Raw genomic sequence first — 9370 nt, forward strand, 5'->3', positions numbered from 1 at the left:
CAGTGATGGGTTAATGCTTTACAGTTTGTCACACATCTCAGTGCGCTGTGATACGCAGCATCTAACTTGACCAGGCAATGGGCAGGTGCATTCATATAGACCAGATCCCCATAGTCCAGCACAGGTCAAAAGGTCACAGTGACTAGCCTCTTCCTGGCCTCAAGCGAGAAACAGGACACCTGATGGGAAAGGTCCTGTAAAGTCAATAGAAACATTTTGCCATGGACCTTTGGGATGTTCAGACATGTTAAGTGGTTCCATGTGATTCTGGGAGGTTGCTGCTTGACATGGTATGCAGTGTTTTATCATCTTTTCCACCATTTCATCTATGCCTGGAAACCATACCTTTTCTCTTACCAGTTGTTTGGTCTTAACAATGCCAAGATGACCGTCATGGGCCAGGCTTATTGCCTTACGTTGGAGAGAGGTAGGTAGCACAAGTCGTGTTCCTCTGAAAATGACATTCTCTCCAGCGTTGACTGTCAGTTCGTTTCGTAGGCGGTAGAGTGCTTTCAGCATTGTATACTCAGTGTAGTCTGAGTCCTGTGGTGCATGTCTCCAGTGTCCTGCACTCAAAAAATGCATCACTTTACATAATGTAGGATCATTCTTTGTTTCTGTTTGAACTTCTTCAAGTGTCATTGCCTTTGGAACAACATTGTCAATGACAAAGTTGACATATTCCTCAGCCATGCGAGACGATCTGCTTGGTATGTTTCCCTCAATAGGATGTCTGGACATGTAATCGGCAGGGTTATCTTTTCCAGCTTTGTACTTGATAATGTAGCTGTATGGTTGTAGTCTAACCGAGCTTGGCGTTGGGCCGCTGATTCTCTCGATGACTCCTTTTTCCTGTAGCTGGTTTAATTCTGATTCCACTCTTTTTCTCATGTGGAAAGGAATCCTCCTGTGTGGCTGTGTCACAGGTTGCACTGACTCATCAATGTGTAGCTTCACTTGAAAATCTTTGAGTTTTCCTATGCCTTGAAAGATGTCTTGGTACTCATGGAGGATTTGGGGATGAAATAGGCGTTTCTGTGGACATAGAGTTTACAACTTTCAGAAGTCCTAGTTCTGTTGCTGTCTTTCGACTCAGCAGTGAGCCATGGTCACCCTGTATCACATAGAATGTAGCTGCATTTACTGTGGAAGTAGTTGAATGGACTGCAGCTTTACATTTTCCTCTCAAAGGAAGAGCAGTGGATGAGCCATAAGGATAGATCTTGGCAGCAGATGGTTGCAGTTCACAACTGGCTTCTTTTTTTTGACAAATATTTGTATTGGTATTTCGTTTTTTCAGCACAAGACATTGTACAAGTATATATCCCATAAAGGAAAATCAAAAACAAAATAATACAAGAAAATACAAGAAAGAAAGAATAATAAAAAGAAAGACATATATACACACATATATATATATATATATATATATATATGTGTATATAAACCCCAAGAATACAGAGTTTTGGGCATTCTGGTAATGTGGCGGAAATTATTTTTGATAATGAACATCTTTCCAAAATGATTTAATATGTGGGCAGTCCCATAAGCAGTGGAACAATGTTCCCTTATCATTATCACACTTTACACATTGATCTGGAGTATTTGCATCAAAATGGTGTAGTAGGGATGGAGTTATATAGGTACTAGGGCTGTCAGTCGATTAAAATATTTAATCGCGATTAATCGCAAATTAATCGCACATTTTTTATCCGTTCTAAATGTACCTTAGAGGAATATTTTTCAAGTTTTTAATACTCTTATCAACATATGAGTGGACATATGCTTTATGCTAATGTTTATTATCATTTGAACAATGACAAATATTCTCATGAATATTAAACACAACAACCTGGAACCTCTCATACAATACAAATGGGGGGGGTGTGTGTGTGTGTGTGTGTGTGTGTGTGTGTGTGTGTGTGTGTGTGTGTGTGTGTGTGTGTGTGTGTGTGTGTGTGTGTGTGTGTGTGTGTGTGTGTGTGTGTGTGTGTGTGTGTGTGTGTGTGTGTATGTGTGTATATGTGTGTATATGTGTGTGTGTGTTGGATCGTTGGAGCTATGTGCAACTCAAGGCATATGCTCGAACGGGAGCTGCCTGGACGCTGCAATCATGTTGCTGCAATCATGAGTGTGCTGACTTCTCGTACAATGTCCCACTGTCTGGCTTCCTGCATCAAGTCAAGTGCTTGGTGCAGTTGTGGCGAAATGTCGCTCCTCTGTTTTCATCTAAACAGCTCCTTATATCCGTTAGCGCAGCTAGCTAGCACCAGATGCTAACAACAACAACAATGCACGTAAGGTCTCTCTCTCGCTCGCTCGGGCCACACATACACACACCCTCTCGGTCCTCCCGATGGCCAGTCGGTGCCTGCCGGTGAGCGTGGAAGTGTGGTCTGCCACAAGCGGGCGGCAGGAGCGGGGCTGTCAGCAGATGGAATTTTAAACTCGATGCGCTCTGAATCTACGGGGCGGCCGAGGAAAAAAAATACACATGCGTTAATCGCGTTAAAATAATTAGTGGCGTTTATTAACGCGTTAACTTGACAGCCCTAATAGGTACGCATAATCCATTTGTACTGTAGGAGTCTAAACCTCGTGTTAATAGTTTGAACCTGGGCTTTGTGGCATATCTGCCCCCATTCCTCAATTGTTACCTCTGCATTCAAATCAGTAGACCAAGCAAGTCTTTTATTCTCTGAGGACTCTCCTGATTCAGTTTTGCAAATGTCATAGATCAAAGACACCTGTGGACATAATATTGAGTGATCTTGTGCCTTAGATATATAACTCCTTAGCTGCAGATACTTAAAGAAATGTGTTGAGGGAATATGATGTTTATTTCTTAGCATCTCAAAGGTCATCAGTTTGTTGTCATCATATAGATCACTGATCTTATTGATGCCTCTGTTGGCCCACATTTTAAACCCTGAGTCATATGTTCCTGGTATAAATCTTCTGTTACCCCATATAGGAGTAAAAGAGGATATCTGTGACTTTAAACCTAAGTGGCTTTGTACTTTGAACCAGACATCAATTGTGTTCCTGACAAAAGGTTTTTTTGTATTCTTTTTAAGCTGTTTTGGAGAGTCAGAGAACAAATACAAATTCAGTGGTAGTGGAGTTGTTGTATAACGTTCAATTTCAACCCATGGTATGGGGGTTCCGTCCAAGAACCAACACATTGCTGCTCTTATTTGGGCTGCCCAGTAATACCAGGACAGATTGGGTACCTGGAGTCCTCCTCTCTCATAAGGTAGATATAAAAGGGATAGCCGTAACCTTGGTCTCTGATTGTTCCAGATACAATTTGTAAAGATTTTCTTCATTTTGGGAAAACATGAGGATGGTGGGTGCCAGGGCTCGCAATTAACGATGTCCCGATGTCCCGGGGCCATAACAATTCCTACTGGGACACAAATCTATTTTGTCTGGGACTATTTCGGGACAGTGAAAAAAAATTAAAAGTAAACTTCAAAATGGGTGTTATTTGCAAAGTCATTGGGCTGTCAAATCATAGAATGCATTCTACGTCATCCACTCTGCTGCTGACTGCTGCTAGACTCGCGCTAATGCAACGGTCACGACAGTTAAAAACAGAAGAAAGAAATGCTGAGGTGGTTTAATAAACAGCCCCCTGTTGCAACCCCCAATTCTGCCGACTCCCGAAACGAAAACATCCCAAGTCCTGGTCATGATGCATCGTCTTCCACTGTGGTAAATTAGTTGTCTTCAGTGCCAATGTTAGCTAGCGCTAGCATTAGCTAGCGCTAACTAACGCTAGCAACTGAAGTGTGCCTTACAATGCATACAAACGTCATAAAATGCGGTGTCATGTTCTTTTGAAGTTTGTGAAAATGATGTGAAATACAGTTGATCAGAATAAGAGGTGTAGCCTATCATTTTTGTATTTTCTTTGTCAGCAAGTCAGTGACCAGGCTAGAATCTTTAGCTGCAAAAACGTAAGGCATTTAGCTAATCATTTAGCTTTTCATCTTTTTTTCGTGTTTTACTTTTTTTTGGTCAAGAACGTCAGTCAGATTGGGTGAAGATTAGAAAGGGGGTCGCAAGGTAATTTTAGTTAGTCAATCAACTCTGGTATGAGAATAATGTGTCATGTTAAGAGAGAGTAATGTTCCAGTTGATTTTGTGCCTGGGGGGGGGGGTGGGTGAGTGAGTGAGAGCAAGATGATTGACATTCATGAAGGAAGATAGAAGATCAATTTATATTCCTATAGTACTACTGATGACTTGTGAAGATAACTTGTAATTAGAACTGAAAACAGATACATTTATTAAACTGTATTATGGAACTTCTGTTTTTTTATTTTCATTCATACAACTTGTATTGCCAGATAGAGGGTTCCGATCATAAAACACAGAGACCATACAGCCATACCGTATTGAATTAAAAATACAAATCAGAATTCTTCAATGTTGACATGACAATGATAAATTAGTCTGGATATTGAGAAACAATAGAAAAACATGTCTTAAAACAACTCTCTTCCCTTCTACTCTCGGAGAGGCAACAGATCAGACTAATATTCATATGTTTAAAAGAATAAGTATTTTAAACTTACATGGTGGACTTGGTGTGATGATTAAGTAACAAAAAAGTATCAAATTATATGTATTCTGCATAATTGGGGGGGGGGGACGATACCAATTTAAACCAGCCTGTCCTCCTACAAAAAACTACCATATAGGTCGATTGTTCAGCAGCTAAATACGACCCAGAGTCACGTTTTAAAGTGTAGCACCTCTAGTGGTCGTGTAAGAAACAACATGCTCCTGTCGATTGCAAACGCTCCGGAGGGTCGTTTATTCACAAATAACCCTCTCTGGAAAATCCTAAATTGTGGAATAGTTTGGCCATTAAAATGCTTTTTTATTAGATTTCTAGCGAGAAGTGTATATTGTACTTTTATAATCTACGTCCAGTGGATGTGTAGGATCTACAGTTTGATAGATATACGAAGATGATTTGAGGTCTCGCCAGGAGAACGTGTATATGGGGCAACTTCCATGTAAAGTTAGCGTGGGTGAAAACAGTATTTCCGGTCTCGAAGTTTTCATAATAAAACCGGAAGTATTCCCCACACTGTCAAATGATTACACAGTGATATCTCCATTACTCATCCACTAAAAAACATCAGTTTATCCTTGCTAATTACACAATATTGATTGGTTTAAATTGTGTACAATGCTTTTGTGTTTTTAACCTTCGATTCGGAGAAACAAATTGTTTTTTAGGAGTTTAGACACTACAGAGTTTCCGAAGACACTACACTACCCAGAATCCCCAGCTATCGTTTGGGACTACAACATCCGCCTTGCTTTACAAACCCCGTGATTAGCTCTCAAGCTCTGTGATTGGATATTGGAGTGGCAGTGCGACAAGGTTACGCTGTCAAACAGCTCTTTGAAATGGAATGGAACCACGCCAGACTATCCAAAACTGGACTTGGACGGGTCCAGCCCAGCCCTCCCACCCCCCCAGAATTACACATGCTGGCTATTGTGTGTTTCGCAACATGTTCTATGGCACGTCTCTACTGGGAAATGTAGTTTTAAAAGACGTTTTCGTATTTCCCACAATTAGAAGTTGCCAGTATTAAACTGTATACATCCCTGGAGGTTTAGGGGATACGAAACACATTGGTGTTATCACATTTAAAACACAGAATTAATACATGGGTGAAAATTGCTTGTGTCCATAATGGGCAGCATTAATACCACATGACAGCTGGTCTTATGTCATCTTAAGTTAAGATTGATCCCAAGTTGGGAAATGTTTTTGTTACAGCATGTACTACTTTGTTCTACTCCACTACAATTCAGAGGTTAACCTGGTATTTTTACTCTACTACATTTATTTTTGTTACTTTGCAGATTCTGATTAATGATGTGAAATATAAACAACCCTTAAATCAGACTTTAGTTACACCTGAGTAAAATTCAGCCTTATCAGTTTGTCTGTTTTGCACATCCTCCTGTTAATATCTTTGGACGTCCTGCACTAAACTGTTTTATTGTAGAGATCACTACAGTATCTTCTAGATATTTTCCATTCTATATTTCTATCATTGACCCCTATTTTGTATGTAGGCTACTCTTAATATTTAAATGTTTTCATCAAATATAACTTATTCTACAACTAAATTCAATAACGTGCTTTAACCACTAGGAGGTGCGGTTTAGACCAGTGGTCTAGTTAATAAAACATAATAATATCGTACATAATATGACTATAAACTTTATTGTGAAATTAAAACAGAACGTTAAAGGAAAATACAGTTTCAGTCTCTCGATGTGAAGCTTATGCATTGTACCATGAACTTGTATAGACCTGTAACAGTCAACTGCATGAGGAGTTGGAAAGGTAGTTCAGAAAATCAGTAATATCTTTAAAAACTACAAAAAAGTCCCTTTCGATCAGCTGTGCACCGTTATGGTGTAAATACAGACTATCTACTAATTGGATCAAATATAAAAGTCAGCCGAATTAGTGTTGATACTGCAAGGAGACGTATTGTGTGAAAAGAAATGGAAGATGTTGTTTAATTGTTGATATATTTATGGTCCACGTCACGTATTCAGTTTTGGCGGCATCTCTTCCAGTTTGTCAAAAGGTCTTCTGATCAGGGCTCTATAAATACATATCTAGGGCAGGTATGTAATATTTAATGCAGCCGAACCGTGTATTGCAATGCCGTTATGTGATGACTTTCAAAGAGAAAAGCAAGAGCACTCGGAATAAAGTATTATTATAATTTTTTTAATGTTTTCCGATTTCATATCACATAAACACCATATCCCGACGTGCATTGCGGCGTGATTTTAGCCTATCAAAACCTCTGAAAACAGAAATGTGTCTCTCAGAATCGAAAGAGAAAAACCTATGGGAAAAACACAAAAGCATTGTACAGAATTTAAACCAATTAATGTCGTATAATTAACTAGGATAAACTGATGTTTTTAGTGGATGAGTAGTGCAGATATCACTGTTAAATCATTTGATCATTGGTTTTATTATGAAAACGGCGAGACCGGAAATACTCTTTTCAACCCGTAACTTTACATGGAAGCTTGCCGCATATACATGTTGTCCTGACGAAACCTCAAATCATCTTCGTAATATCTATCAAACTATAGATCCTACATATCGACTGGACGTGGATTCTAAAAGTGCATTATACTTTAATGGCCAAACTATCCTACAATTTAGGATTTTACAGAGAGGGTTATTTGTGAATAAACAACCCTCTGTAACGTTTGCATTCAACGGGAGCACTCGAGGCCGACAATTTTAAAACGTAATTATAGGTCGTATTAAGCGCTTGAACAAACGACATATTTGGTCGTAATAAGGGCTTAAACAATCGACCCATTTGGTCGTATGAGTTGGAGGACTTGTTGAACTAAACATGACTTTGTCATTACTTCATCATGTTTGTGCCCCTTCAAATAAAGTGGTGACCCGGTCGGTCGGTCGGTCACAGCAGTGCATGTAGTCTGTTGAATTCAAAGTGTTGACTCCAACCCTGTTCAGTGTGTTGACCATTAATCATATGTTCTGTATCAGTGTAAACGATGGAACAGGTCACCACTTTATTTGAAGGGGCACAAACATGATGAAGTAATGACAAAGTCATGCTTAGTTACTCATGATTTACAACACTTGGAATTGCTGTGACTGGTCCGTTTTTTTGGCCTGACACTTTAACTGCAGATCTATATGAAGAAGACATGAACATCATTAATAACTCAGAAGTCATGATGATTGAGATACCTTAGTTGATGCATTACTTAAGGTATTGTTCCTGCATTAAGTCATGCATGAGATACCATTAATACCTGTACATTACTGATAGTTCATGAAGTACTACATGAGTACTACATGAATTAATTCATGCTTTTTCATGCATGAATTCATGATGATTCATGTACCCTTACCGTAAAGTGTTACCGAGATCATTGACAAAAATCGGGAACAGGTAAAGTTTTACCGGACATAATTCTCACATGTGCAAAGCAAGAGATTCCTCATTTCATATGGAGACTAGATATCTAGAAAAATTATTAAGAAACGTAGAGCTAAAATGTCGTGCCATTTGCAACTACCGAAGCGCACCCTGGTGCAGGCATTCTCCAGCCCAAATCAGCAAAGCTTTTGAGTGTGAAGCAACAGTATCTCCTGCCCAGCTGCTTTAGTATAAAACGTACCTTCAGCTCATGAAATCTCTGCAGTATCAGAAGGAAGTAGCCTAATGATAAATCTGCAGTCAGAGAACCAGTGCCATTTACGCAGAAACATCTATTAGAACAGGCCCAGCCGAAATTACATTGGCCCACCCAAAATTGAAATCCTGGCGCCGAGGCTGCTACATGAGCATGACAGGGCTGAGTCTAACTTTAACAGCAGTGTTGGTGCTGGCATGCATTAAAATGTTGATGTTCCGTTCGAAACAGCGAATACAAGAAAAGTAAATAACACTTGCTAGTTAAAAAGCAGTAATTAATAACTCAGTTGGTATGCTTACTTGTTTTACGATGAGTAGTTCAGAAGCAAGCACATGTACAGCTGCCGAAGAATAGCTGTAAAGAGGAACAGGAAGTCTCACACCGCGGTATTCTCGTTTGAGGGCGTGGCATGACCGTGGCGTTGACAAAAGCATTTTTATGAAGTTTTCCAAAACGTATTTATAAGAAAGTTCAGGACATGTGACTATTAATTTATAAATTAATGAGTTCTTAAAACATGTACTCATTGTTACTTAAGTGTTACTTATTTAAACGCACATTGGAAAGTAAATTGCATTTTTCACCATCGGAACCGTTTTTACAGTGTGTTACAGTTCTTTTCTGCTTATTGTGGGCTGATTGCGCTCCTTGGTTGCAGTGTGTCTGATTGTTTGATGTTACAGTCTCTCTGATTCTACTTAGGAGGAGCAGTTTGTCACATCCTGCACACACAACAGAACCCAGCACATAGCCCAGGAACAGCATCTCAGTATCTACAGTGTCTGTAGGGAACTAGAAAATCAACAGTTCAAGTCCCCTCATGGACAGGTACGAAATGTGAAGTGGAACCAGTTTCCCTCCTGAGGTTCTCTGAGCAAGGCCACGGAGCCCCTGTACATTTAATAACTTTACTGTGCTTCTAATACTTACATGGGTTGAACGCAGACTCTACATTTCACAATCTTTGCGGATTCAACTTAAAGCACCAGTGATGTAACTAAGTACATTTACTCAAGTACACTACTTAAGTACAATTTTGAGAGTCTTGTATTTTATTTGAGTATTTCCAAATTAATGCAACTTTGTACTTCTACTTCAATACAATTCAGAGGTAAATGATGTA

This window comes from Pseudochaenichthys georgianus, chromosome 13 (assembly GCF_902827115.2).
Source record: "Pseudochaenichthys georgianus chromosome 13, fPseGeo1.2, whole genome shotgun sequence".
NCBI classification, from domain to species: Eukaryota; Metazoa; Chordata; class Actinopteri; order Perciformes; family Channichthyidae; genus Pseudochaenichthys; species Pseudochaenichthys georgianus.